Source organism: Pongo abelii, chromosome 23, assembly GCF_028885655.2.
Source record: "Pongo abelii isolate AG06213 chromosome 23, NHGRI_mPonAbe1-v2.0_pri, whole genome shotgun sequence".
In the NCBI taxonomy this organism is placed as follows: domain Eukaryota; kingdom Metazoa; phylum Chordata; class Mammalia; order Primates; family Hominidae; genus Pongo; species Pongo abelii.
Genome location: NC_085929.1, coordinates 41,514,063 through 41,540,937, shown reverse-complemented (window position 1 = coordinate 41,540,937; position 26,875 = coordinate 41,514,063). Strand labels below are relative to the sequence as shown.

Genomic DNA, 26,875 nt, shown 5'->3' with positions numbered 1-26,875 from the left:
CCTTCAGATTTCTATCAGGGTAGGTGGGTGCTATTACTTGCAAACACTGCCTGTCATGGGGGCACACCCAGAAAGGATGGGAAAGTGCTATTATCAAGGAGAGTTAGTTCTAATCCCCTTCATTTCTTCTGCCCTTCCAACCCCCAAATCAACAATTGTCTCTGCTATGTGCTTGTCTTCCAAGCCAAGCTCTGTGATCCTTAAAACATCTGCTTGTGGATCAGGTGTGTGACACATGCCAGGTGGTATCAGACTTATTTATTGAGTGCTTACTGTGCGTTAGGCATTCGGTTATGTGTTTGAAATTTCTAATTTCACTTAATACGGTGGCTCTGCAAGGAGATATTGATACATGCAGAATACCTGATTGCTATTGTTTGAATATATTTATACATGTCCCCCATTCCAGGTTCATATGTTAAAAATCACTAGTGCAGTGGTATTAAGAGGTGGGGCCTTGGCTGGGCGCAGTGGCTCATGCCTGTAATCCCAGCACTTCGGGAGGCTGAGGCGGGCGGATCACGAGGTCAGGAGATCGAGACCATCCTGGCTAACATGGTGAAACCCCATCTCTACTAAAAATACAAAATATTAACCGGGCGTGGTGGTGGATACCTGTAGTCCCAGCTACTCAGGAGGCTGAGGCAGGAGAATGGCGTGAACCCAGAAGGCAGAACTTACTGTGAGCCGAGATCGCGCTACTGCACTCCAGCCTGGGCGACAGAGTGAGACTCTGTCTCAAAAAAAAAAAAAAAAAGAGATGGGGCCTTTAGCAGATGATTAGGTCATGAATGCTGAGCCCTTATAAAAGAGCTTTTTAGCCCCTTTCACCATGTACGGATGCAGCAAGAAGGCACCATCTTTGAAGCAGAGAGTTAGCCCTCACTAGACAGTGAATCTGCTGGTGCCTAGATCTTGGACTTCTCAGTCTCCAGAACTGTGAGCAATAAACCTCTATTGTTTATAAATTACCCAGTCTAATATATTTTGTTATAGCAACAGAAATGGACTGAGACACTAAGGGTAGATTGATTAGGTCCTTCTTCCAAGATCCTACCACTGGTATATGAACTCATTCATTCAGTCAGTCAACAAATATTTAGTGAGTACCTACTATGTGCTAGGCTTGATGCTATGGAACACAACAGTCTCAAGTCAGACATGGTCTCTGTCATTACGGAGATCAGAGACCAGCAGAGAGGAAGGAATTCTAATTCCCAATGATTCCAAAACCCAGGGTTTTATCGGTTGTTTTAGAATGACTTCTGAGAGAGCAGAACAATTTTCAGATGCAGTATTTTAATTGTAATTTCCATCTGGAGGGGTGATATAGCATAGTAGTTAAGAACAGACTCTGAATCTTGATACTGTGGATTCAAATCCCAGCTCTACTATTTACTACTAATAATAGAGAATTAAGGGAGGTAATTTATATAGCATTTAAATTGGAGAAATGTAAGAATCACTAAGAAAGAGCTCTATCTCAGGTACCTAAAACAGTGCCTGGCATATAGTAAGTGCTCAAAAAATGTGTGTCGAATGAATGAATCCATAAATTACCCATGTGGGTCTACTGAATTCAACACTTAAAGGCAATGACACCTCCTTATCTGGCTTGCAGAGGCTGCCTGCTCCCTCGGTATTTCATTTCTGGCATCAGAGAAGACTTTCAGGGTTTGAACCTTGTTCTTCTTGGGATGGGTGTGGCTGATGACAGATGTCATATTCGTAGCTTCTTGAGGATCATGCCTCATTCTTTTAAGTTCTGCTCCAAGGCTTCTACATGGTAGCAAGGATGAAGGAGGAGCTGATTCTCAGAGTTGCATCTGAACCGGATGGATTTTGTGTATCCTTCTGCAGCCATGACCTCTGACTACAGCTCAGGCCTTCCCAAACCCTCACCCTCCTCTGCTTCCAATTGTATTCAACAGAGCACAGTTTGCTTTCTCTGCTTTCTCTCCCACGGGATGGTTGTATCAGGAAGTAGGGACTTGTTTCTTATAGAATCCCTTACTTCTAAGACCCACTCAGAGGAAAGAAGGCTTAATTACTATTGACTCTGTACTTTATTTTACTCTGGGAGACAAAGTTTAACAACACTTAGGAATTAGGACAGATATTTTTCCCAGGTTGGGTTCTGCTGACCAGCACAGAGCTTTCTCCGATTCATCACATCTTCTAAATCAAAGCAACTCAGTATGACTTTTACTCTCTTTGTTTTCTAGGAAGAGATAATCTCAAACAACAGTATATGACTCAAACTCTCCTCCTCCTCCCATAAGGTAATTAAACAGGTAAATCCTGGGGCTGCCTGTGGCCCTGTCTCCATATAGTGTCTCACTCAAAAAAGCCTGCCTTTCCAAAAGGAAACCAACAGTGCTTCATTTCTCACCTGGTCTCAGTGGAATGCTGAAGAACAGAATCTTTATTTATTTATCCCTTTGAAAGAAGATTTAATATACTACTGATTATAAAATGAATCACTTTTTTTTTTTTTTTGAGACGGAGTCTCGTTCTGTCGCCAGGCTGGAGTGCAGTGGCCCAATCTCAGCTCACTGCAACATCTGCCTCCCAAGTTCAAGTGATTCTCCTGCCTCAGCCTCCTGAGTAGCTGGGACTACAGGTGTGCACCACCACACCAAGCTAATTTTTATATTTTTAGTAGAGATGGGGTTTCACCATGTTGGCCAGGATAGTCTCAATCTCCTGACCTCGTGATTTGCCTGCCTCGGCCTCCCAAAGTGCTGGGATTACAGGCATGAGCCACCATGCCCGGCTGAATCATTATTTTTTTGTAGCACTAAGGAAGGAAAAAACTCTGCCAATTTAATTATCTTGTACCATCCATTGTAAAATGCAGCCCTATTTCAGAGTTGTTAAAATGTGAAAAAATGTATGTCTTAGATTCACTGCAAAATAGTAGTACATAGCATAACAACCACCACTACCACAACCACAACAAAAAATAGTGTAGAGGAGCCTAGGACCGAGAAGCTCACTTGGGCTTTCACTTCCCTAGTCCTGGACATCAGGGACAATGACAAAAAAAATCACTTCTTGTTGTTTCATCTGTATCACTAATTAGCCTTTTCTTCTTTCATTTCTTAACAGCTTATTTTCTTAAAATATATAATATTTTAATTTGAAAGACTCAATATATGACAGATAATAGCTTTATCTCCCCTTTCTCCTTTTCTCCCAGAGGGAATTACTGTCTTGAATTTGGTGACATACATTACTGTCATATATGTTTTCTAATTTTTATGACAGATGTTTGTATCCATATCAACAAAACTTTACCAACTTTTTTTTTTTGAGACAAGATTACTCTGCCACCCAGCCTAGAGTACAATGGCACGATCTTGGCTCAGTGCAACCTCTGCCTTCCAAACTCCAGCCATCTTCCCACCTCAGCCTCCTGAGTAGCTGGGACTACAGCTGCGTGCCACCATGACTGGCTAATTTTTTTTTTGTTTTGTATTTTTTTAGAGACAGGGTTTCAGCATGTTGCCCAGACTCAAACTCCTGGACTCAAGCGATGTGCCTGCCTCGGCCTCCCAAAGTGCTGGGATTACAGGTGTGAGCCACTGTGTCTGGCTGGTGTATTCTTAGAATACAAAAACATTCTGAAGATCCTCTCTCTTGAATGCTGCTTCTCTCTCTCAGTATTTTAATGGAGATGGTGGCTGCTTCACTCACCCCCAGATATTTTTGCCTCCCCTTACCTCCCACCTCTCTCCACATTCTTCCTGATGCTCAGTCTGCCTGCATTCTGTTTCCTCTCTCTAGGCTTATTGTGTAGATCAGGTTGGCAAACTTCTTCCTTAAAGGACCAGTGAGTAAACATTTTAGGCTTTGCGGGCCACATGGTCTCTGTAGCAACTACTCAGCTCTGCCACTGTAGCCTCAAAGCAGCCACAGACAATATTTAAATTAGCAGGCATGGCCATGTTCCATTAAAACTTTGTTTGTGTACACTGAAATTTGAAATTTATATAATTTTCACACTATGAAATAGTACTTTGTTTTGATTTTGTTTCAACAATTGAAAAATCTAAATACCTGCTGGGTTCAGTGGCTCACACCTGTAATCCCAGCACTTTGGGAGGCTGAGGCGGGCAGATCACTTGAGGTCAGGAGTTCGAGACCAGCCTGGCCAACGTGGTGAAACCCCGTCTCTACTAAAAATACAAAAATTAGCTGGACATGATGGCAGATGCCTGTAATCCAAGCTACTTGGGAGGCTGAGGCAGGACAATTGCTTGAACCCAGGAGGTGGAGGTTGCAGTGAGCTGAGATTGCGGCACTGCACTCCAGCCTAGGCGACAGAGTGAAACTCTGTCTCAAAAAAATAAAACAAAATAAAATAAAATTAAAAAAAAAGGTAAAAATCTAAATACCATTCTTAGCTCAGGTCAAAGGCTGTATTTGGCCCACGGGCCATAGTTTGCCAATCCTTTATCTAGATTATTGTAGCCTCTCAGTGGTCCTTAAATTCTCTCTGTCTCACCCATTATCCTAAATTCTCCCCAGCAAAGGACCAATGTAGGCTGAGATTGCAAGCAAGAATCCCTCCCTTTTAGTATCTGAGGGGAGAGGACTACAGGAATACTCACGCATTTATAATATTATATCTGCTACACTAAGGGGGTGTCACACATTCTGTCTCTGTCTCTCTCTCATGCACACACACACACACACACACACACAAACACACATTTTAAGGGATTCCTTTAAAAGTCGTCCATACCACATGGCTCCATTTGACCAGGAGTGATTTCCCTCCAGCCCGGCCGCTCCTTCTTTATATTCCTGGCTCCCACCCGCTCTCCTTGCACCGCTGGTACCTCTCCATCGGCCAGCACTTGGATTTAGGCTGGAGAGCAATAGGCAGGAATTAATTTAAAGAGAAAAGGATTCTGAGTCAGCAAATGTTTGCTCAGCATCTCCTGTGGGTTCAACATCTGGCTAGTTCGTTTTATTCCTCTTACCATCTTCACAATCAAGTGAGGAAACTGAGGCTCAGTGAGGATAAGGACTGCTCAAAGAGAGAAGAGCCAGTGATGGAGCTTACAAAATCCACATCCTGTCTCCTTTTAGGAGCTCTGATGGCCTTGACAAAGGTATTGACTCCTAGGAAAGTTGAGTGCACGCATTAGTAGATTTGGCGGCATAATGAGACAATAGAAAGCAGGAGAAAGAGCCCTGGGCTGGGAGACAGGTGCCTGCATTTTGCTCCTGTCTCCTCCTCCAAGAGTCTGTGCTATTTTGGGCAGGTCTCTTGCCTTTTCTGGGGATTGGGCCATGTAGTTGGATGGTGTGATATTGCCCAGTTTTACTCTAGGACTGGGAGCAAGACTTTCCCTTCTACACCTGCTCTGGGTGTCAAGAGCTTTGCCTTTTGTTTTGAAGGGGCTTACTAAAACACAGGGCCATTGAAAAGTGGGATTTCCATGTCGGAAAATCTGGATAGGCTTAGCAAAGCCTCTGGGTGTGGCTGGAGTCCTGCTGCTGGATAGTCCATGGGGGACCTGGGCTGCTAGGCAGGACTTGATTCAAGTGCTGTCCTTGCTTGAACGATGAGACATAGTCTGGGGTGTTGACCGGACTCCTACATGGCTCCGTGCTGCTGGGCACAAAGAGCATATGAGACCCATCCCAGGCTGCCTGGGTGCCCTCCACGTGGTCTTGGTTCTTTAGTCTTCTTCTTGGCTACAACTCACATCTCCTTCTTCTACTCCAAGCCTAGTATTTGAGCATCATTTTTCAAAAAGTTGAAAACGTGACGTTCAGATATAAAATAAAGATTTTATTTAACTCATTAGTTAATAAAGGATCAGTAAGATATTAAAACAGTTTCAGGGAGAACACACACACATGCACACACACACCTACATGCACACACACACACCTACATGCACACACACACACCAGTCAGGGATGCTGAAATAAATTTGCTGATAGATGCAAAATTAGTTAAATTAGTTCATATGCTACAGGGCCGCAGTTCTCAAACTTTTTGGTTTTGGATTATCATTACAGTCTTAGAAATTATTGAGGACCTCTCAAAGAGCTTTTATTTATGTGGGTTATATCTATCAATATTTGCTGTTTTTAAAATTATTTATTTATTTATTTTGAGACAGAGTCTATGTCACCCAGGCTTGAATACCATGGTGCGATCTCAGCTCACTGCAACCTTCACCTCCTGGGATCAAGCAATTCTTATGCCTCAGCCTCCTGAGTAACTGGGATTACAGGTGTGTGCCACCGTGCCTGGCTATTTTTTTTTTTTTTTTTTTTTGCATTTTTAGTAGAGATGGGGTTTTGCCATGTTGGCCAGGCTGGTCTCGAACTCCTGGCCTCAAATGATCTACCCGCCTCGGCCTCCCAAAGTTCTGGGATTACAAGCATGAGCCACCATGCCCGCCCAATATTTGCTGTTTTAGAAGTTAAAACTGAGACATTTTTAAAACACAAGAATACACAAGCGCAAATTCCATTTGCTGTCAGAGCAATACTAAGAGTATCACAAGTCATGTAATCTCTGGAAGATGTCGCCATACACTCATGAGAAAATGAGAGTGAAAAAGGCAAATAGTGCCTTACTATTATTATGAAAATAGTTTCAACTTAACAGGCTCCCCGAAAGCGTCTCAGGCAATCTCCTGATGTACCCAGGTGACACTTTGAGATCCACTGCTCTTGGGCAATAAAATGTAATGGTTGGGATTATATTTTTCCCAATAAAATTCATTTTCATTGCTATGGACAAGAATCATTTGCATTACTGTGAGCTCTGTATAACTTCTAACCATAGAGAGCTGTAAAATACCCCAGCTGATTGAAGTTGGCCAAAGGTACTCATCTTGGTAAGAGTAGGTAATCCCTGGAGATCCATGGGATAATACACAGAACTCCAGGGAAAGGACGCCCAGCGCTTGGTTTTGTTCATTTCCAAGTCTTTGTCAGTTTTTGCTGACACCACAAACCCTCCTCTGGTTTCCCTGGTGACAGGGCTGCCTGACTCTCTGCCTTCTGTTTCTGGTCTGTCCTTACGGCATAAGCTCCATGTCCATCTTCCCTCTGGGCTCTTCCCTTTGGTTCCAAAGAGCTTATTGTAGAAGTTAAAAAAAACATACAGTAAAGAGATTATCATAATCCTAATTATCCTCTAGGCAATGCAGAAAAGAAAAAACATAAGGATAAACATATTGAGATTTGCTCTTGCTCCAGCACAATTCCCTGAAAGGCTTCTTCTAAGCCTGGTATCCTGGGAGTGGCAGTGTTTTCAGCGTGGCAGACGGAGCAGTCAGGAAGCTGGGAGCCCAAACAGCGTGAGACAAAGCCACAAAACAGAGGCCGCGCATCAGTCGGTAAGTCATTTCTGTCTTACATCTCACCTTGATAATGAAAGGAAATAAATGTCTTGGTCACGAAACCAGGATCATGATGTGGAAGGACTTCAAATCTAAACCTTATGGGGGCAGGGGGTGCATCTTGATGAGCCCAATTGGAAACATACAGAAGATTGGTCCAAGGATAAGAGGAATCAGCAAAGATCTGTCCAAGTAGGGCTACCCGGATAGGGTGGCTAGCAAGTCCTTGCATGAACCAGGATTGCTTTTGGCTACATGTAATAGAAAAACACCTCCATAGTGGCTTAAACACATAAAGGATTATTTGTCAAATAGACCAAGTGCTTCATCGCCTTTCTTACCACGTAGGCCTGTACTCTTATGCTTGTCACCTCATAGTTACTTGCACCATGGCTGTTGCATCCCTAGGAGTCTTCCAGTAGGAAAGAAGGGGTAAGGGACAAGCAGCACCAAGGAGAAAAGGGCAACATACATACATTCATGCACACATGCACACACAGCACAAACACACACACACGCACACACACGACTTTTTCTAGAAGGAAAAACATTCCCTGGGGCTTCTGCTACATCTCGCTGGCCACAGCTGTGTGTATGGCTTGCCAGGCAGGTGGGAAATAGGTTATTTTACCCTTCTCAACCTTTGAAATAGAGAAAGACAAGGAGAAATTGGTTATAAATAGTCTTTGGGTAGACAATTCACAGTGTCTGGCCCAGCCCCCTCGTGAGAAATACAGGGACGAACAGACTCGACACAGAACTCAAGGTAAGGAACCTGGGGGTAAAGTGCAGGTCTGCATCACAGCCCACAGGTTCCCACTTTCCACTTCACTGCCAACGTCCCTGCCCACTCCCTCTGCCATACTCCTTCGTAGGTGCAGCCATACCTACTCATTATTTCCAGTTTTCTGAATACACCGCTTTGTTTCACACCTTCATGATTATTTTCATGCTTTCCCCTCTGCCTGGGATGCCTCTCTGTGGTCACCCTCCTCCATCCACATAGTGCCCATGCTGTGTGCCAGACATAATACAATGAACAAGATCCCTGGAGTCTCTGCTATACTTAGACTTAAATCCTGGGGGAAGGGACAGAGCTAAAGATGGAGCCCATTCCTGATGGGCTGTGGGCAGCTTATGGAGGTAAGTGTTGTTATCATGTCCATTTTAGAGATGAGCAAACTCAGGTTTGCTCATCAAGTTAAATGACTTGCCCACGGTCACAAGGCTTGAGAGTGAAAGAGGTGGAAATTGAACCTGGGTTTGCCTGACCCAAAGTCAATGTGTTATGCTACCTTTTACTTTGCCTTTCAAAGGACAGTGCTTCATATACATGTGAAGACTGCAGTCAAATTCTTGAAGAATCTTTCTTTTCAGAAAGATACATCTCCATTCTAATTGCCCACACCTCCCTAGATTGAGTGTTCTCAAGGGTAGGGCCTGGGCCATATTTAATTTAACATCTTTGGAGTTGAGCATCTTGTCTGTCACATAGTAAGAACCTCAAAACCCAAGAAACTTTGATTTGATTCCCAGCTCCATCAAGACTGTTGACCTTGGACAATTTGCTCAACCTTTCTGGCCTCAGTGACTCCACCTATAAAGTGAGCCTCAATTGTGAAGCTTGCTACTATGGTGTCTAATAAGCCTCCCAAATGCTTTATTTGGATCAGAAGGCCTGAGTTTAGAGGTATCATTGCCATGGATGGCAAAGGATTCAGCTTAGTTCTGGTTCCTTGAGATATTTGGCCATGTAACTTTCTGTGACTTTCAGCCCTGTAAAATGAGGAAAAAAATACCTTCAAAGTATGGACAGGAGGATAAAAAATAACATACATTATAATAATGAGACTAGCTACCATTTATTGAGCACTTACCACGTGTGAAGATCTCTGCTACGCCCCTTTCACGTTATTGCTTGAAGACTCATAATAACACAGGAAGAAATGTATTATTATTCCCATTTTTCTGATAGTGAAACTGAGAGGTTAAGTAACTTGCCCAAGGTTGTCCAGATGGTCAGACCTGATTTGAACTCAGGATCGACTCCAAGGACTGTGCTATTAAATGGCAACGATAAAATGAAGCCGTGTAACTACAAAATGCTGTGGAACATTAGTCCATGTACCCAAAATAGGTTGCATAATTGAACGAGTCAATGAATGAATACCTTTTCCATCTTTTAGCTTCTTCTATTTCATGTCCAGCACAGTGCCATACATATAGCAGGCATATAGTGCTTATTGATAAGGAATAATGAATGAATGGGCTTTGTGATGGTTAATTTTATGTGTCAACTTGAGTCCATCAAGGGTGCCCAGATTAAGTATTATTTCTGGGTGTGTTTGTGAGGGTGTTTCTGGATGAGATTAGCATTTGAATTGGTGAACTCAGTAAAATAGATTGCCCTTCCCTTGTTGGTGGGCATCATACAACCGCTGAGGACCTGGATAGAACAAAAAGGCAGGGGAAGGAGGAATTCACCCCTTTTGCTTCCTGCCTGCTGAGTTGAGACATAGATCCTTTTCTGCCCTTGGACTGGGATTTACATCACTGGTTACCATGGTACTCAAGCCTTTGTACTTGGTCTGGAATTATACCACTGGCTTTCCTGGGTCTCCAGCTTGCACATGGCAGCTCATGGGACTTAGCCTCCCTAATCATTTGAGTCAATTCCTCATACTAAATCTCTCTCTCTCTCTCTCTCTCTCTCTCTATATATATATATATATATATATGTTCTGTTTCTTTGTAGAACTCTGACTAATACAGGCTTATACACCTTTGCATCCTTGTCTTACCGTGCATAACCTGTTCATTCATTCTGCTGATGGTTATTAGGTGCCTACTGGATACAAGAGCTTTTCTAGAGGTTAGAAATAAACCCAAAGCAAGGGATAAAATAATTGCATATGAAGTAGTTTGCAGAAGTGGAATGAAGAGAACCCAGAGGATTGCTCCCACCCCCAGCCCCCAGACCCAGTTATCGAGATTAGCTTATGCTCTTGGAAAAACAAACCAGCCACCTGCCTAGTTGATCATGTCATTTAATGTGCTATTTCCCCTGCCTTTGCTGTTCTTCCTGCTGGAGAAGGTCCTTTGCGAGCAGAAAGGAACTCTCTCGTCCAGAGAGCATGTCGTCTCCTTCCTTGTGGCCCACCTCAGCTCAGTTGATCGTCTCCGGCTGGTGACACTGCAGTCAACTGCCTGGGAATTACTGTGAAATTACTCTGGGAAAATTAGGATGCCAAGAGGGTACTGAGCAGGGAGAAGAGGTGAATATTGAGCTGCAGGGGAGCAGCTTTCTGACAAAGACCTGGGGAAACTGTTTATAATGTCGCAATCCATTTGGGGATGTCTGTTTAACTTACATCAACAAAAATGCCTGTGAGATCGTAGTCAAATTGCTCCAACTCCCAGGGCTTTGGTTTTCTCATCTTGCTTTAGCTTCCTGCTGGCCTTCTACTCCTTGAACGCAAGCTCTGTGGCCTCTGAGTCTTTGTACTTAACAGTTTAGGATACTCTTCTGTCTTCTCTTTACATGAATGACTCCTCTTCATCCTTAAAGGCTCGGCTTAATGTCACCTCCTCAAAGAGCCTTGTCCAAAGCAGGCATGCCCTACTTAATCCTGCAGTGACTCTGTATCACATGTATCACTTCTGATGTTATTTTCTTCACTTACTTATAAAACTACTACTACTACTTCTAACGTAAGCTCCATGAACTGTCCTGCCTTTGTCCCCAGGGCCTGGCCCAGGGCCCAGAACGTAGTAAACACTCAATAAATATTTGTTTGGAGAGTCAATAATAGGTAGTTGGTTAATTACGTTATTTCTAGCAGCACTGATATCCCCATTAGGGAGGGACAGAGATCTGGCCTGGGAGATAGTGGACATCTGGTACCCAAATGCTACCCACAGCTGTCATAGTATGACATTCTCTGCTAATGTGTTAACAGATATGTCTTCATTCTCTGGGCAGCAGGAGAGCCAGGGACAAAACAGCATGATCTAGAGGAATCGGTCGTGCTATTGGGAAACAGGGTTTGATCTAGGTGATTTGCCCTTTCAATCCATGTGCAAGACAGGTGCTTTCGACACCTAGAGGAAAGCTTTACTTCCAAATGAATCCTCGTTCGTGGGAGTGAAAAAGGAGCTCAGCGTAGTACAGAGGCCTGATTTAAACTTTAGCTTTGCCTCGGAGGAGATGTGAGAGCTTAGGCAAGTCACTTTGCCTCCTTGAACCTCATTTGTTTTTCTTTCTTTGTGAAGATGGGAAGATAGAGAGAATTAACTATAACAATGATTGATATAAAGGTGCTTATAAATGTCAAATGCAGTGCAAACATGATTCTCTCCTTCTCTTTCACCTCTTCCTCCCTCTTCTTCCTCTTCTTCCTGACTCGTGTATTATTCTCTAAGTCCAGACATATGTTATATAAAGTGAACAGCAGGTTTATTAATATGAAAGGAGGGAAGGACCTGTAGGATTGTACATCTTTGAATCACAAGACATAGAGGCATGGAATGAGACTGGACATCAGATTTTATTTGCCTCCCACACTAGCCTGCCTGCCTGTCTAGAGATTTTAAAGGGATAACCCTGGAGCAAACATCTTGGACCAAAGACTTCCACTCCTTGGGCCTCATTTCATCCTGAGTAAAGGTGTGGGGTCTATCAGGGATGGCCAAGTTGTTTCTATGCTGGGAAAGAGACTGGAGCTATCATGGGGCTCCATGGCAAATGGTGCTGGGATGGACTAGTGATGTCTGCCACGAATCTGTCAGGAAGAGTGATGGTGCAGGTGCCCTGTACTGGCCCTCTCTGGTCACAAGTGCTATTTCAGGCATTTCCTTGCAGTGACTCTCTAACTGAATTGTCACAGTGAGTCAACTCAGAGAGATACATGCAGCCTAATACTTTGTCTGTGACAGAGGTGCAGAGAGAAGTTTCATCAGAGAGCACACCTGTTTTCCAAGACTTCAACCTTAAAGTTTAAGGATTTCCTTCCTAACAGGCTTTGATAATCCATTAGGAATCAATCACTCATGAATTTAACTAAGCTTTTTGGGAAGTGATCTAAAATTTTCACCTCAGTAGCCTCCTGGGGAAATGAGTTCCATAAGTTTATTACCTGCTGCATCACCTGGTGCTTCTTTTTAAATTTCTTTTTTAAATCATCCAAGCCATGAAAAGATGGGGGTGGTGGCGGCATCTGCCTCTAATCGGGAGCTGGTGAATGTGCTCATGGCCACCTTGCAGCCTGCCCTGAATTCCGTGGATTTCATTTCTTTCCCTCTCAGTCTGTAACTATCCAGAATGAAGAGGCCAACCAATTGTCCAGCTTGTCAGGCAGCAGCCCATCTGTGGAATGAAGACAGTTCTGACATTTCCAAGTCTGGATTAAATGCTGCCTCCTCTTGGAAGCCTATCCACATTTCCTAGGGCCAGAATAAATCTCCTGTTATTCTGAGCAGCAGAAGCACTTGGGGGTAATATAAAAACTATCTACTACATGTAGAAAAACTATACTTTATGAAGCACTTCCAAATCATTTTGGGTCCCCTGAATTTATAATAATGATAATGATAATAATAATAATAGCTAATATTTATACAATCTTGCTTTGTGTTGGATACTGTGTTAAGCATTTTATCTGCATGGATTATCTCATCTCCACAGCCAACTTTTGGGAGAAGCACTATTATTCTCATTTAGTAGGTGAGGAAACTGAGGCACTGAGAGATTCAGTTATTTTCTCAAATTTAAATGTGAGAAAACATAAGCTCAGGGAATGTAAGTGAAAAAACCTGGGTCATAGTTTCTATTACATCAAGTTTCTTCTCTCTGTCTTTCTCCCCAACTTTTCTCTCTCTCTCAAGAATATTTCATATTGTGTCATGTATTATCATTTGTTGCTACTTGCCTGCTTTCCTTAGTACGTTGTGAATTACTTAAGGTCAAGGTTGTGCTTGAATTATTCTTGAACATTTACTATTCCTGGCTGGGTGCAGTGGCTCATGCCTGTAATCCCAGCACTTTGGGAGGCCAAGGTGGGAAGATCACTTGAGGTCAGGAGTTTGAGACCAGCCTGGTCAAAGTGATGAAACCCTGTCTCTACTAAAACTATAAAAATTAGCTGGATGGTGCTAGGGCTGGGTTCTCATCTGGATGCTTGATTGGGGAAATAATTACTTCCATACTCACAGTTCTTGGTAGCCTGTAATCCCAGCTACTCAGGAGGCTGAGGCAGGAGAATCACTTGAACTTGGGTGGCAGAGGTAGCAGTGAGCTGTGAGCTGAGATTGTGCCACTGCACTCCAGCATGGGTGACAGATTGAGTGAGACTTTATCTCAAAAAAAAAATATTATTCCTTTTCCAGGGCATAGACTAGGATGGGTTTACCAGACTCTTTCCTTTTTCTTTGGGCATGAGTGAGGCTATAATTCTCAGCATTTCCTGTAGTCAGGAGAAACCATGTGCCTGAGTTGATGAGGACAGAAGTGACTTGTCTATTTTCTGGCTTTACTCCTTACTAAAAAACCACCCATGTGGTTCTCTATGTTCTGTTTCTCCCCATGTCTACAAGCTGGATGCAGAGGTTCCAGTGGAAAACTTTGAGGATAGGGGATGGGGAAGCCACAGGATGGCAGGAGGCTGGGTTCCTGAATGACTGCATGGAGTAGAGCTAAGTTCTCTCCTTATTTCTCTATGACAGGCATTGGGTTCTGATGTGAATCCTCATGAAGGATTTGGGGTTGTTTGTTATAGCAGTGGCCTACCCTGATTAATAAACCGTTCCGTCAGCTCTTAGCACAATCAATCAGCTAGTATTCTGCCTACATAGAACCTTGATAGATACATGTGTGTTGAATCAAACTGTCTTGGTCTGCCCCTTTTCTGATTAAAATTTTTCTCCATTTCCTCATTAATTAATTCCTCTAGAATTTACCATGTATATCAGTTATCCACTGCTATGTAATAATATTATTATAACCTTGTGGCTTAAAACAACTTGCATTTATTATCTCACAATTTCTGTGGGTTTGAAGTGTGGACATGGCTTAGGTGGGTACTTTGCAAGGTTATCATTAAGGTAATGGTTAGGGCTGGGTTCTCATCTGGATGCTTGACTGGGGAAGTAACTACTTCCAAACTCACAGTTCTTGGTAGAAGTCAGTTTCTTGAGCTATAGGACTGGGGATTTTGGTTTCTTGAAGGTTGTTAGTGAATGCTATCTTCAGCAACTGGAAGCTGCCTGTGGTTACTTGCTACAAAGCATTCCCTAATATGGCTGTTTTCTCTCTCAAAATCAGCAACAGAGTGAGAGACTCCACCAAGAGGGGCACTACAATTTAATGTAACATAGTCACATAATCACTTATATGTAATCATGTATATCCCATTGCCTTAGCTACATTCTATTGGTTAAAAGTAAGTCACAGGGCTCACCCACACTCAGGAGTTTTCAGGTATCCTTTCCTTATTCCCTCCATACTTTCTAATCACCAGCTCTAGTGGGGATGATTAGCACCAGGTGTGTATAGTGTATCAGTGTAATTGAGGCGGGGGTTAGGGGGTGAGATAAGGGGAGCAGCTTGTTGCTGGGAACTCATTAGGAACTTTCTAATGTCTAGGGGTCTCACAAATGTCCCAGTGGTTAAAGGGATATGTATAACCTTCTATTTGATAAGTGCTATTTCCTTTTTATTAGCCTAAACATATGAACCTGTGGCCCAGGAGAGCCTAATCAATACTCTGAAGCTGCCCAACAGCTGCCAGTGTCCTGCCAGAGGCTTGGTACAGTTAGTAATTGTCATTGAAGCTGAAAGTAATGAATTAGATGACTCTTGACTATTTGCATTTAATTTTTAAAAATTATATCACAAAACTGGGGCATGATGAAGGATTGCTGTCAAAAAGGAAAATAGGTGGGAATACGTCCTTAGGCATCTAAGGAAGAAAGATTGGGAGAAAAATGGAACCAATCTCCTTTGAGCTCACTCTGTGAGCCAGGCACTGTTTCCAGCCTTCAGATGCACAAAGCCATTTAAATTTCATAAGCACTCTGTGAGCTAATGTGATATACTCATTTTTCAAATGGGGAAGCTAAGGTTCAGAGAGGTTAAGTAACTTGCTCAAGGGCACACAGCTAATAAGTGGCAGAGGCAGGAATAAAACCTGGCTCTGTTTGACTCTAGGGCAATATACTTGCCCTTGGTGGTGCCAGCATGGGCTCTCTTCACTTACCTTTGCTATCTAAACATTTTTAAACCTCTCCTCTATGTATAGGTTTCAGAGCAGGGACCTACTTCTGGGAATGCTTGTCTGGATCTGCCCTGTAGTGAGGTTAGGAAAGGAGAGGAGAAAGGAAGCAGCAGGTACAGCATTGTCTTCCTACTAAAACTTCTCACAACCTATGGAGGAAGAGCATAGAAGTGACAGAGAGCTTGAGATCTTTTGGGTAAGGCTTTGAGAGCTATTGATAAACCCTGATCTTCTTAGAGCATTCTTGAATTGTGTTCTACAAATTGTCTCCCAAATAGTTTTACTTTGTTCATCCCCACTGTCACCTTCATAGGTCTCCATCATCTTTCTCTTATAGACAATCGTGACACCAAATGTCACAAAATTGTGATGACCAAACAGGTGGTCGACTTCAGTCTTGTTTCTGTCTGATCCATTCTAAATAGGACAGTTAATGGGATCTCTTCAAAACCAAAAGTTAACCATTTAAATTTCCAGCTTTGAATACTTCAAGGGCTTCCTTTTGCTATTTATTAGTATTATATTTGAACTTCTAAACATTCTTGACAAGGCCCCCAAATTTTGTCTTCTCTTTAATTCCCCATTTCTCACCACTTTTTTCTTGCTCTTTCTAACCAAAAAGAAATTATTTTTTTCTAAAATTCTTCATGCTCCCCCTACCACAAGTCTTTGCTTGATATACTCTTGCTTGTCCTAATCCCCACACTTCAGATGATTCTTAAGGACATAGACACATGTTTTTACCTGCCTGGTATTTCCTACCTCTTCTGGAAATTGCACCTTGACTTTTCTTTGACGAATTGCCACTTTCAGGCCATGTGGTTTAGTAGGAGTGTGACAATACCCCAGTTCCTGGCCACAGTGGATCTATGCAAAAATTGACTGTGACTCAAGTCTGGACAATGAGCATAGCATTGAAGTTCTTGCTGGAACCGTTGGGAAAGAAGCTTTCTTTCACTGGAGTGGTTTATCTAAAGCATGCAAAGCTGGAGCTTGCGGGGTCTTCTTTACCACTGCCCTTGAGAAAGCCTGCTTGAGAATAAAGCTCACATAAGGGAAAATAGAACCCAGAGACAAAGGCCATTTTTTTTTGTTATTTCATTTTAGCATCTAGATCTAGTCATATCTAAAGCAAGAAACCCTGCATTTTTCAATTGTATGAACCAATATCTTTTCTTTTTTACTTTAGTCATTTTTAGTTAGATTTCTGCCACTTGCATTTAAAAAGGACCTGCCTTGAAACACTTGTCTCTCCAGTTAAAGCCTAAAGTTCTTTCTTCTGCCTATTTTATATATGAGAAGGTTTAAATCTCATTGTTATTTGATTAGTAACTTTTATTGAGCACCTACTAGGTTCTAGGTGCTGGAGAGTCAACAAAACAGGTAAAAACTTCTCAGGGAACATATATTAAGGTGGAAGAAAGAAGAAACAACCAATGTATATAAAATATATGTTTATGAATGGTGACAAGAGTTAAGGAAAAAATAAAACAAATGTGTGGAGAAATCCCAGCTATAAGTGGAAATGTAGGTGAATGCAGATTTTGTATAGAGTGGTCAGGAAAGACTCCACTGAGATGAAAACATTTGAGCAAAATTTTGAGGGATATGAAGGAATTATCTATGTGGCTATCTGTGTTCCAGGTAAAAGGAGCAGCACAATTAAAGATCTAAAATGGGAACATGCTGATGGGTTACATGCTCCCATAGTAATTCCATTTTACCTTTTCAATTACATATGTTAGGTCAATAGATAGTATATTAGAACATACTGTTTCCATTTATACCTTATTTTCTCTGTGTTTCAGTTTGAGGGTTTTATATTGATTGCTTTTTGAGTTGCTAATTTTTTCTTCTGCTAAGTTTGCTTTGCTGTTAAGTCCATTCATTGACTTCTTCATTTCAGATATTGTAAATTTAAGTTCTAGAATTTCCACTTAGTTGTTTTTATAAGTGTTTCATTTATCGTCTAAAATTCCCCCTCTGACCACTAATCTGCACAAATTTTCTACTAAAGTTCTTTAATATGTTTATAATAATCATTTTAAAGTTCTTGTTTGCTCATTCCCAAGTCTAAATCATCTGTGGGTCTATCTTTATTGACTATATTTTCTCTTGATTATGGGTCACATTTTCCTGCTTCTTTGCACGTCTCATAATTTTCAATTATGTGTTGGACATTTTGATTAAAAGAACGGTAGAGACTGAATGAGATGATACATTTTATTTTGTTTTCTCCAGAGAGTGCCCACCCTTTTCCCTATCAGGAAGCTAGGGTGAGAGGCTGATCATTCAGATCCCACCATGATCAAGCTGAACTGGGCTGAGTTGAAACCTTGTTTAGTTTTAGTTTACTCCTTGTTTCAAATGAAATAACAGATATCTTTCATCTTCCATTATTCCAGTGTCCAACTTCCTATGCAGCCACTGGTGAGGGACTTATCCATTGATCTTCTCAGAATTTGGGCTAGGAGGGAGTTGGTTTGCAGCTTTAGTAAGTTTCAGTTTATCTCCAGATTTAGCCTAAGCACTGCACAAGACTGCAAGATCTATCTCTGCTTTCCAGCTCCTCCCCCACAGCTGCTGGCTCAGCACAATTCCTGTGGGGGAGAACTGTTGTGCCAAAAGATTTATTATTGCACTTGGACTCTTTGAGATTCCAATCTGTCACACCAGCCCACATTGTCACTAAAAGCTCGGTTGGTTTATCCTTGTTCCAGCAAAGCTCCTCTGCCTATGGCAGGCCTTCTTCTCCACCCACACATATCCAGACCTGGCAATTGGCCTTAGGTATGAGAGTAGCAGTTGCTCTTTCCTCACTGATGAAGGGCTCATTCCTCTCTGGCATTTGGTTCATTTAACCTTTTTTGCATCCACCATTCTTGTGTGACTTTAAAGAGAAATACAATATTGAGTTTATCTGGTGTTTTATTCTGTTATTGATGGGAACATTTGTCCTTGTACATTCTAATAACAGTGGATCTCCTACATTAACTTCAATCACAATGATAACATTTGTAATTACTTGTAAAATTTCTGACTCCTCAGCCAGTCTATAAGCCTCATGAGGAGATTATAAATTATGTCTGCTTTGTTCAATGAAGTACACCTGGTGTAGCCCAGGGCCTAGCATATTGTGGGTGCTCAGGTCTATCATCAAGGCCCTGTGTCAGATGCAGGAGCAGCAAGGTGGGTTAGACCATCTCAGTCCTCAAGCTTCTCACAGTTGAGATGTGAGCCTGAGTCAGAGCACACCCATTCCTTCAATTGGCAAAGGACTTTCAAAGCCCAGGTCTTCAGGGCTGTCTCTCTAGATTCGTTGTGCTTTGAGGAAATCATGACATGGGACACGGAGGGGCCAAAATTTCTTTTGTCCAGCTGAGCCTTCTTCCATGATCCATAATCCAAGTGCTGCTCTCCTCTTGGGGTGGGGGAACAGCCAGATTGTGGAGGGTGGGTGCCAAGTTTATAGGAAGATTGTTGGTCTGGCTGACTCTGGGTCTATGGGTCTCGGCTTGAAGAGAATACCAATCCTAGAAGAGGCTCTGCTGAGTGAAGAACCATTGAAATTCAAGTTCACCAGCCTCTGATAGGGGAAACAAAGTCAAAATGAGAAAATCATATGCCTCCAGGCACATATGAGACATACTTTTTACTCAATCTTTATCAACAAGAAGAAGACAATAATAAGTATTTATTGGAACTGTCTGTGCTAGGCATTGTGCTAAACTCCTTTTGTTGTTGTTGTTGTTGTTGTTGTTGTTTTTTTTTTTGGAGACAGAGTCTTGCTCTGTTGCCTAGCCTGGAATGCAGTGGTGCAATCTTGGCTCACTGCAACCTCCTCCTCCTGAGTTCAAGTGATTCTTGTGCCTCTGCCTCATGAGTAGCTGGGATTACAGGCATACGCCACCACAACCAGCTATTTTTTTTTGTGTGTTTTAGTAGAGATGGGGTTTTGCCATGTTGACCAGGCTGGTCTCGAACTCCTGGCCTCAAGTAATCTGCCTGCCTCAGCCTCTCAAAGTGTTGGTATTACAGGCATGAGCCACTGTGCCTGGGCAACTAAACTACTTGTATATATTATTTAATCAATGTCACTCTGTGAAAGCAGATGTTCTTATACCTATTTGGCAGGTGACACACTTGGGTTCAGATAGGTCAAGCTGCTTGCCAAAAGTCACACAAGAAAGTGAAGGAACCAGGATAGGAAACCCAGTACCTGATCTCAAAGCCAGTGATTTTTTTTTTTTTTTTTTTAGCCACCTCCAGGTCATTGTTTACCACTTCTGTGCAAGGCACTATAAATTCTATTTATAAATATTATTTCTAATTTTCTGAATTTGATAATAGGACATTTCTAAATAAGGATACCGATGTTCAGAAAAGATAAGGAATTTGCATAGTGTCACTTAGCTAATATGTGCTACAGTTAAGATTTGATTCCAGGTCAGGAACTCCAAAACAAAATCGAGAGCTTTTCTGTTTTTCACCTGGATACTCTTCATCTGCTCATATCTGTCTTGGTTCTTTCTCTGCCCTGCTCTGTGCCCCACGAGCCTGACCTCTATGGACTGCACTGCAGGGCTCTTGCCATTTAACTTCTTGTCAGGTTTCACCAGTTGAGGGAGTTGGAGTTTGGGAGGAGATAGATGCCGGGGGTCTGAATTCACCCTGTCCTCCCTGCTTTGTTGTGGTTTTGGTGATGGATGGATGTATCTCTTTCCACAGCTTCTGGTAGGTGGCGCCTTGTAAAGAACCCAGCTCTCGACTGGACCCTGAGAGCAACTTTTTCTTCCTTTTTCCTTTTCGCCCTAGGAGTGGTCACAGCTTCTTGCTGTTGCTAGTGCCTGGGTTCCTCAACATTCCCTCTGGGCTGTCTGAATTCTGCCCACCCCTGTGTACCCATCATAGTCCCTTCGTTAAAAATCTCCTCAAAAAATACCAGATGAGTGAGTTTCTGTTTCCTGCCAAGACCCTGACTGGTATAATTTCTAATCAGAGATCCAAAATTTGGGGAATAAGATTTCGAAAGCTAGCTTGGCTCAGAGCCTATTTTGAAAAACGATTCACTTCCTTCCAGAAAAACAGTTCCTATCTTGGCCTCAACTCACTGTCCACCCTCTACAGATCTCTGTGGTTTGACTGCAGGTTCTCCATCCCAGCCAAAGTGCCTGACCCCCAGGGTTGGCAAATACCTGACATTTCTGGGCATCTGTGTCTCACATCACCCTCTTGCTGCACTTCCATGGCACCAACCATAGTGGCAGCTGAGAGCAGAGACAATCTAATTAGACTCATTCTGGGTGTCAGTGGGAAGGGGAGGGACAGATGTCTCTTCCTTGTAGCTGTGGGAGCTGTTCCTGCTTGAAGGCTGATGTATGAGTGGGATCTTTGGGTGGGAGCCCTCAGGAGAGCAACTTTCCAGCCTGTCTCGGCCAAGACGGGGGAAAAGTTGGCTAAACATCTTGTCCTGGGGAGGGAGACTTCATTCCTTGTCATCCTAACCTGCTTCTCTTTTCTTGTCTCTGTCTCCTGCCTCACCAGGCAGGCCTGATATGCATGTTTTAGGGATCCGGCAGGGCTTGGAAGCATAGATCAGGGCTGGAGAGTGGAGTAGGTGGGGGACCTGCCGTGAATCAAGACCAATGACAGGAGTTTTCTGGCAGACACCAGGTGTTCTCTCTGTTAGTTGGTGGATAAAGCAAAAGGAAAGGAAGTGACATTCATGGTACATGCAGCGCTGATAGGAACCACTTGGCATGTGTTGGCTCATATGGTCTTCACTGCAACCTTGGAGAGGGGCCATGGTGATCCTACTTTGTAGTTGACAGAACTGAGGTTTTCAGAAAGGTTATGCGATCTGCCCAATCCTGTATAGCTTGAAGAGGCAGGGCAAGGTGGTGAACCAAGGTCTGGCTGACTCCTGAGTCTCATTCTGTCCCCTCTACACACACTTCCACAGGTCAGATGACTTTGCAAATGGCAGTGACCAGTTGGCAGAGCTTCCTGAGGGAAGGCAGCCCTGCCTCCTACTTCCCTGTATCTCATGCATGGTGCTAGACTCAGAGCAAGCAGTGCTCCATGAGTTCCTTAAGTCCTAAGCTGTCTGAGGCCTTAGAGATAAAGGTATCTCCCACCTTTATTATCCAGAGGAGGTGACCAAGGCCCTGAGAGGTAGAGAGATGTGCTGGACATCACACAGAGCATTGAAGTTGAACCGAGCCTTACATATGGCCTCTAATGCCCTGTGTGATATGCCCCCCTCCCATCAGGCCAGACACCATCTGCTCTCTGTCCATGCCTGTAGCTCTTCTCCCTGCCTTGTGCATCCAATAACACCTGCAGGCCAGCAAGGTACTGAGAGAGTTTACCTATCTATTTAAAAGAGTCACAGACCCAGGCTTCTATCATTTCCAAATGTGGGAAGATCAGCCAACTGCCTCAAGCCTCATTGCATGGAGTAGGATTTTTCTTTGGTTCAGTAGAAGACATTTTAAATCTTTTGAATTTTAGATTTTTGCGCTATAAAATGGGAATAATGAGACTTCCTTCAGAGAGCTGTTTTGAGGATCAAAGAGATAATGGATGTGGCAAGACAAAAAACTTTAAACGATGTCAAGCTGATGCAAGAGGCTGTGGCTGCAGCAGAATGTCTGTATGGGAAGAGGTTAGGGACCCAGTGCAGTTATGCAGGGCTACTGGACAAACAGTGTTGAAGCTTGTTTGCACAGGAAACTATTTTGTTTTTAAGTAAAATTACTTTGTTTATTTCTGGTGTCTTTGCTAAGTGGCTGATGGAGGCTGGGAGGACTTAGCCCTGCAAGCTACTCCTCAGTGCCTTGTTGGTTATTATAATGATATTACTGATTACCTACAATGACTTTACATATCTTGCAGAGCCCAGAAGCTGTCTTATTAATAATAGTTCTAGAATTGCGGTGTCCAATATGTGGCTACCAGCCACGTGCAACTATTTTAATTTAAATCCATCAAACTTACAGACAATTAACTATTCATTCATCACAGCAGACGACCTTTCATAGCTGCGTGTGGCTAGTGGTTGCTGTATGTGACAGCACTGATACAAAACATTTTCATCACTGCAGAAAGTTCTGTTGAACAGCAGAAAATGGACTGTTCTAGAATATCTGGCAATGCCAAAGCTGGCCGAGTTATCAGAGTACATCTAGTCTAATTCCTGGCTGGTGAGGTGGCTCACGCCTGTAATCCCAGCACTTTGGGAGGCCAAGGCAGGTGGATCTCCTGAGGTCGGGAGTTTGAGACCAGCCTAGCCAACATGGTGAAACCCCGTCTCCACTAAAAATACAAAAAAGTTTGCCTGGTGTGGTGGTGGGCACCTGAAATCCCAGCTACGCAGGAGACTGAGGCAGGAGAATTGCTTGAACGTGGGAGGCAGAGGTTGCAGTGAGCTGAGATCGCGCCACTGCACTCCAGCCTCGGTGACAGAGCGAGATTCCATCTCAAAAAAAAAAAAAAAAAAGTACATCTAGTCTAATCTAACTCCTGATTTCACTGAGAAAGGAATGGAGGCCTAGAAAAGTACAATTGTCCTGGGATCCAGTGTGTTCAAAGTGCTCTGGTAGTGACTTCCGGGTCTTAAGTCATCAACTGACGCTCTGGGGGCTGAGGCCAGCAGCTCAGGGTGTTTCTGGAAGGGAAGGGAGGAGAAGAGTGTTTCCTCTTGGATCCTTAGAGAATTGGAATGGGATGTAGGTATGGATGGGAGAGGCAGACACTTGCCTGAGTAGTGAGTCGAGGGGCGGATCGTTTCCCAGGTGACAGGTTGGCTCCCTCATGAAGGATGCTGTGTCTGCGTTCTTAGGCCCTGCTGAGAAGCTTTGGTAAAAGTCTATGGGGTGACTCTAAGATTCCTGGCCTGGAAGCTCCACTAGTTAGATGGCCTGGCCCACCAAAGCTGGGCTGGCTTCTTATTCTGGCAGAATAATACAGAGACTTGGGAGTCACACAGACCTGGGGTCAAACCAGCACTCCCCTACCCCATGGCTATGAAACCCTGCACAGGCAATTGGATCTATTTGAACTTCAATGTCTTCAGCTGGAAAATGAGAGTAATATTAATAGTTGTTCCCTCTTAGGATTGTGAAAAAGTTTTAAAAAATGGACAGATAAAATTGTATGTATTTATCATGTGCAACATGATGTTTTGAAGTGTGTATTTTAATACATTGTGGAATAGCTAAATCTAGCTAATTAACATGCATTACCTCATATTGTTATAATTTTTTTTTTTTTTGAGATAGGGTCTTGCTTTGTCACCCAGGCTGTACAGTGGCACAATCATGGCTTACTGCAGCCTCAACTTCCTGGGCTCAGGTGATTCTCCCACTTCAGCCTCCAAAGTAGTTGGGACTACAATTGTGCACTACCATGTCCGGCTAATTTTTTGTATTTTTTGTAGAGACAAGGTTTTACCATGTTGCTCAGGCTGATCTCGAATTCCTGGTCTCAAGAGATTCACCAGCCTTGGCCTCCCAAAGTGTTGGAATTACAGGCAAGAGCTACCATGTTTGGCCAGTTATCATTTTTGTGGCGAGAACACTTAACATCCACTCTCTGTTTTTCAAGAGTACAATATATAGTTGTTGACTATAGTCACCATGCTGTGCCATAGATCTCTTGAACTTATTCTTCCTATGTATCTGTAATTATGTATTCTCTGACCAACTCTCTCCAACCCACCCTTCCCGCTAATGACCCCAGCCTCTGGTGACCACTCTTCTACTCTCTACTTCTATGCATACGAGGGAGATCATGCAGTATTTGTCTCTCTGTGCTTGGCTTATTTCACTTGACATAATGCCCTACAGGTTTATCTTTGTTGAAAATGACAGAATTTCCTTCTTTTTATGCTGAATAATATTCCATTCTGTATATATGCCACATTTTCTTCATTCATTTGCTAATGAACACTTAGGTTGCATGTAGAATATTTAGTATGGGGCCTAGCCCCAGTGGATGCTCAATAAGTGTTAAATAATATCATTAGAAGGGGTCGAATTTGCAAGACTTCCAAATATGCCCAAATATGATTGTTATCTGAATTACATAGTCTTGATCTGAAACTATTGCAAAATCTGTTGCAGGGCTTAACATGTTACACATCCACCTTCATGCGTTTTTCATGTTGAAACAATTTCTTTGGCTCCAGCTGTTACCAGGGAGGAAGCATTTCTTTGGCCCTCTTGGGGTAGTAAGCACACGGCTTTGGGGGTGGAACAGGCTGAGAACCTTTAAGTTCATTTGGTTGGTAGGCATGAGAAGATGCTGTCTCTTTGTGAGCAGGGCTCACCCACCCACAACTTTTATCTCAGGCCCATAACTAGTGTAACAGCACCTTATGAAGGTTCTGAGACTGAATCTAGAATTTTTACTGAGACCTGAGCAACAAATCTGCTGTAATCATAAGAGCCAGGTATTTACCAGACCAAGGCTTCAAAGAGAAGCAACTAAAGAGGAAGTCCATTTTAATCTCTGAGTACATAGGACACACTGTTCCTGATGAAGGCTCTCACCAACAAAGGTCAGACTGGAGAGGAGTGGAAATGTGTATGTGTTAACACCTACAGTTGCCCGTATCACTCAAGCTAGGAGAGATGCAAGTTGCGGGCATATTCCTCCACAAGGCAGTTGGAGGACCATCCGGGTGGCCAAGGTGGGTGTATTATGGAAGGAAAGAAATTCCAGAATGAGCAGCCCCTCAAGAGGTAATGATCTGCTCTTAGACAATGGTTTCGAGGCCCTGTCTTTTGTTCTAGGGGGTCTGAGAAATCATGTCTTGTAACCAGGGATTTCAGTCACATATTTATTTATTTATTTATTTATTTATTTTGAGCTGGAGTCTGCCTCTGTTGCCCAGGTTGGAGTGCAGTGGTGCAATCTTGACTCACTGCAACCTTTGCCTCCCAGGTTCAAGCAATTCTCCTGCCTCAGCCTCCCAAGTAGCTAGGATTACAGGCATGTGCCACCACGCCTGGCTAATTTTTTTTTTTTTTTTTTTTTTGTATTTTTAGTAGAGATGGGGTTTCACCATGTTGGCCAGGCTGGCCTTGAACTCCTGACCTCAAGCGATTCACCTGCCTTGGCCTCCCAAATTGTTGGGATTACAGGCATAAGCCCTTGTGCCCAGCCAGTCATACATTTTATTGAACCCTTTTCCCATTATGGACTTGAAAGGAATCTAAGCACATGGGTATAGATCACTTCCATCCAGTAGGATGTCCCAGTGATTTTCTGCTCTCTAGAAGACAAAGACAGCCAAAAAATAACTTTACTTCTGGTTATTTCACTCAGTCACTTTCTTATTTGCCCATTTATTTAACACACATTCATTGGGTATGTAGTGAATTCTACTTCCATCAGTTTTCTCAACCATACAATGGGAATCCTGTTAGAACCTAACTCACTGGGCTGTTGTAAGGATTAAATTAAGTAATGCACATAAAGCTTTTAGCAAAAATCCTGAAAACAGAGTGTGTGCCTAATAAAAGGTAGTGATTATTATGGCTACTATACAAAAGGTACTGTGCTGGGCATTGAAGCTACAGAGAGGTAAGGCCAACTCTCTGCTCTGGGAAAGTTCTCTGCCCAATGGAAAAGATGATAATTATCAGTAGAAGCATGCTCCAGTTACAATAGGAATAAAGTAGAGGGAGTGACTACCTTTGTATGAAAGACCGAACAGATTTAGAGAAGAGGGGCATTTCAATGGGTTTTTGAAGGATGGATAAAAGTCCTCCATGTGGAAGGTAAGGATGGCTTTTTCTGAAGAGGGGTCACCACGTGTGAAAACACAGAGCTCTCTTGCCTTTCTCTCTATCTCTCAGGCTGAGGCCCTAGACAGACTTGCCAAGTAGCTGACTCCCTGTGTATTATGGATTCTCAATGCTCCATCAGCCCAAACTGAACTCCGCTAGCTCCTCTTGGGACCTAGGTGCTATGACCTGGGAACCAAACTCAGCTTGGCTTTGCAGTTGATATCTCCTCACAATGTTGATTATGTGCTGTTGACTGGGCTCCTTCCAGGCTGACCTCCCTGGTAGACTCAGAAGACCCCCTCATCGCTAACCTTGTCAAAAACAGAACCCTCATATCCACTCTAAAATTTCATTTGAAAAAGGATGTCTGACACCAGGCTGAGGAACGTGGAGAATCTGAGGAGGAAAAATTGCTTTACTGTAGTTCCTT

General features: G+C 43.0%; 1 long non-coding RNA gene across 2 annotated transcripts in view; it reads left to right on the top strand.

Annotated features, from left to right (window-relative positions):
• LOC129052732 (uncharacterized) overlaps nt 1–26,875 on the top strand; it is a 189,252-nt gene that overhangs the window by 67,127 nt on the left and 95,250 nt on the right. Inside the window, exons 4-6 of one of the 2 annotated variants that reach the window (XR_010139522.1) lie at nt 2,226–2,282; nt 6,147–6,260; nt 7,237–7,376. This is a non-coding gene — a long non-coding RNA (uncharacterized LOC129052732). Of the gene's footprint in view, nt 1–2,225; nt 2,283–6,146; nt 6,261–6,852; nt 7,377–26,875 lie in introns of those variants that run through there. The other variant, XR_008517877.2, reaches the window with a different exon arrangement.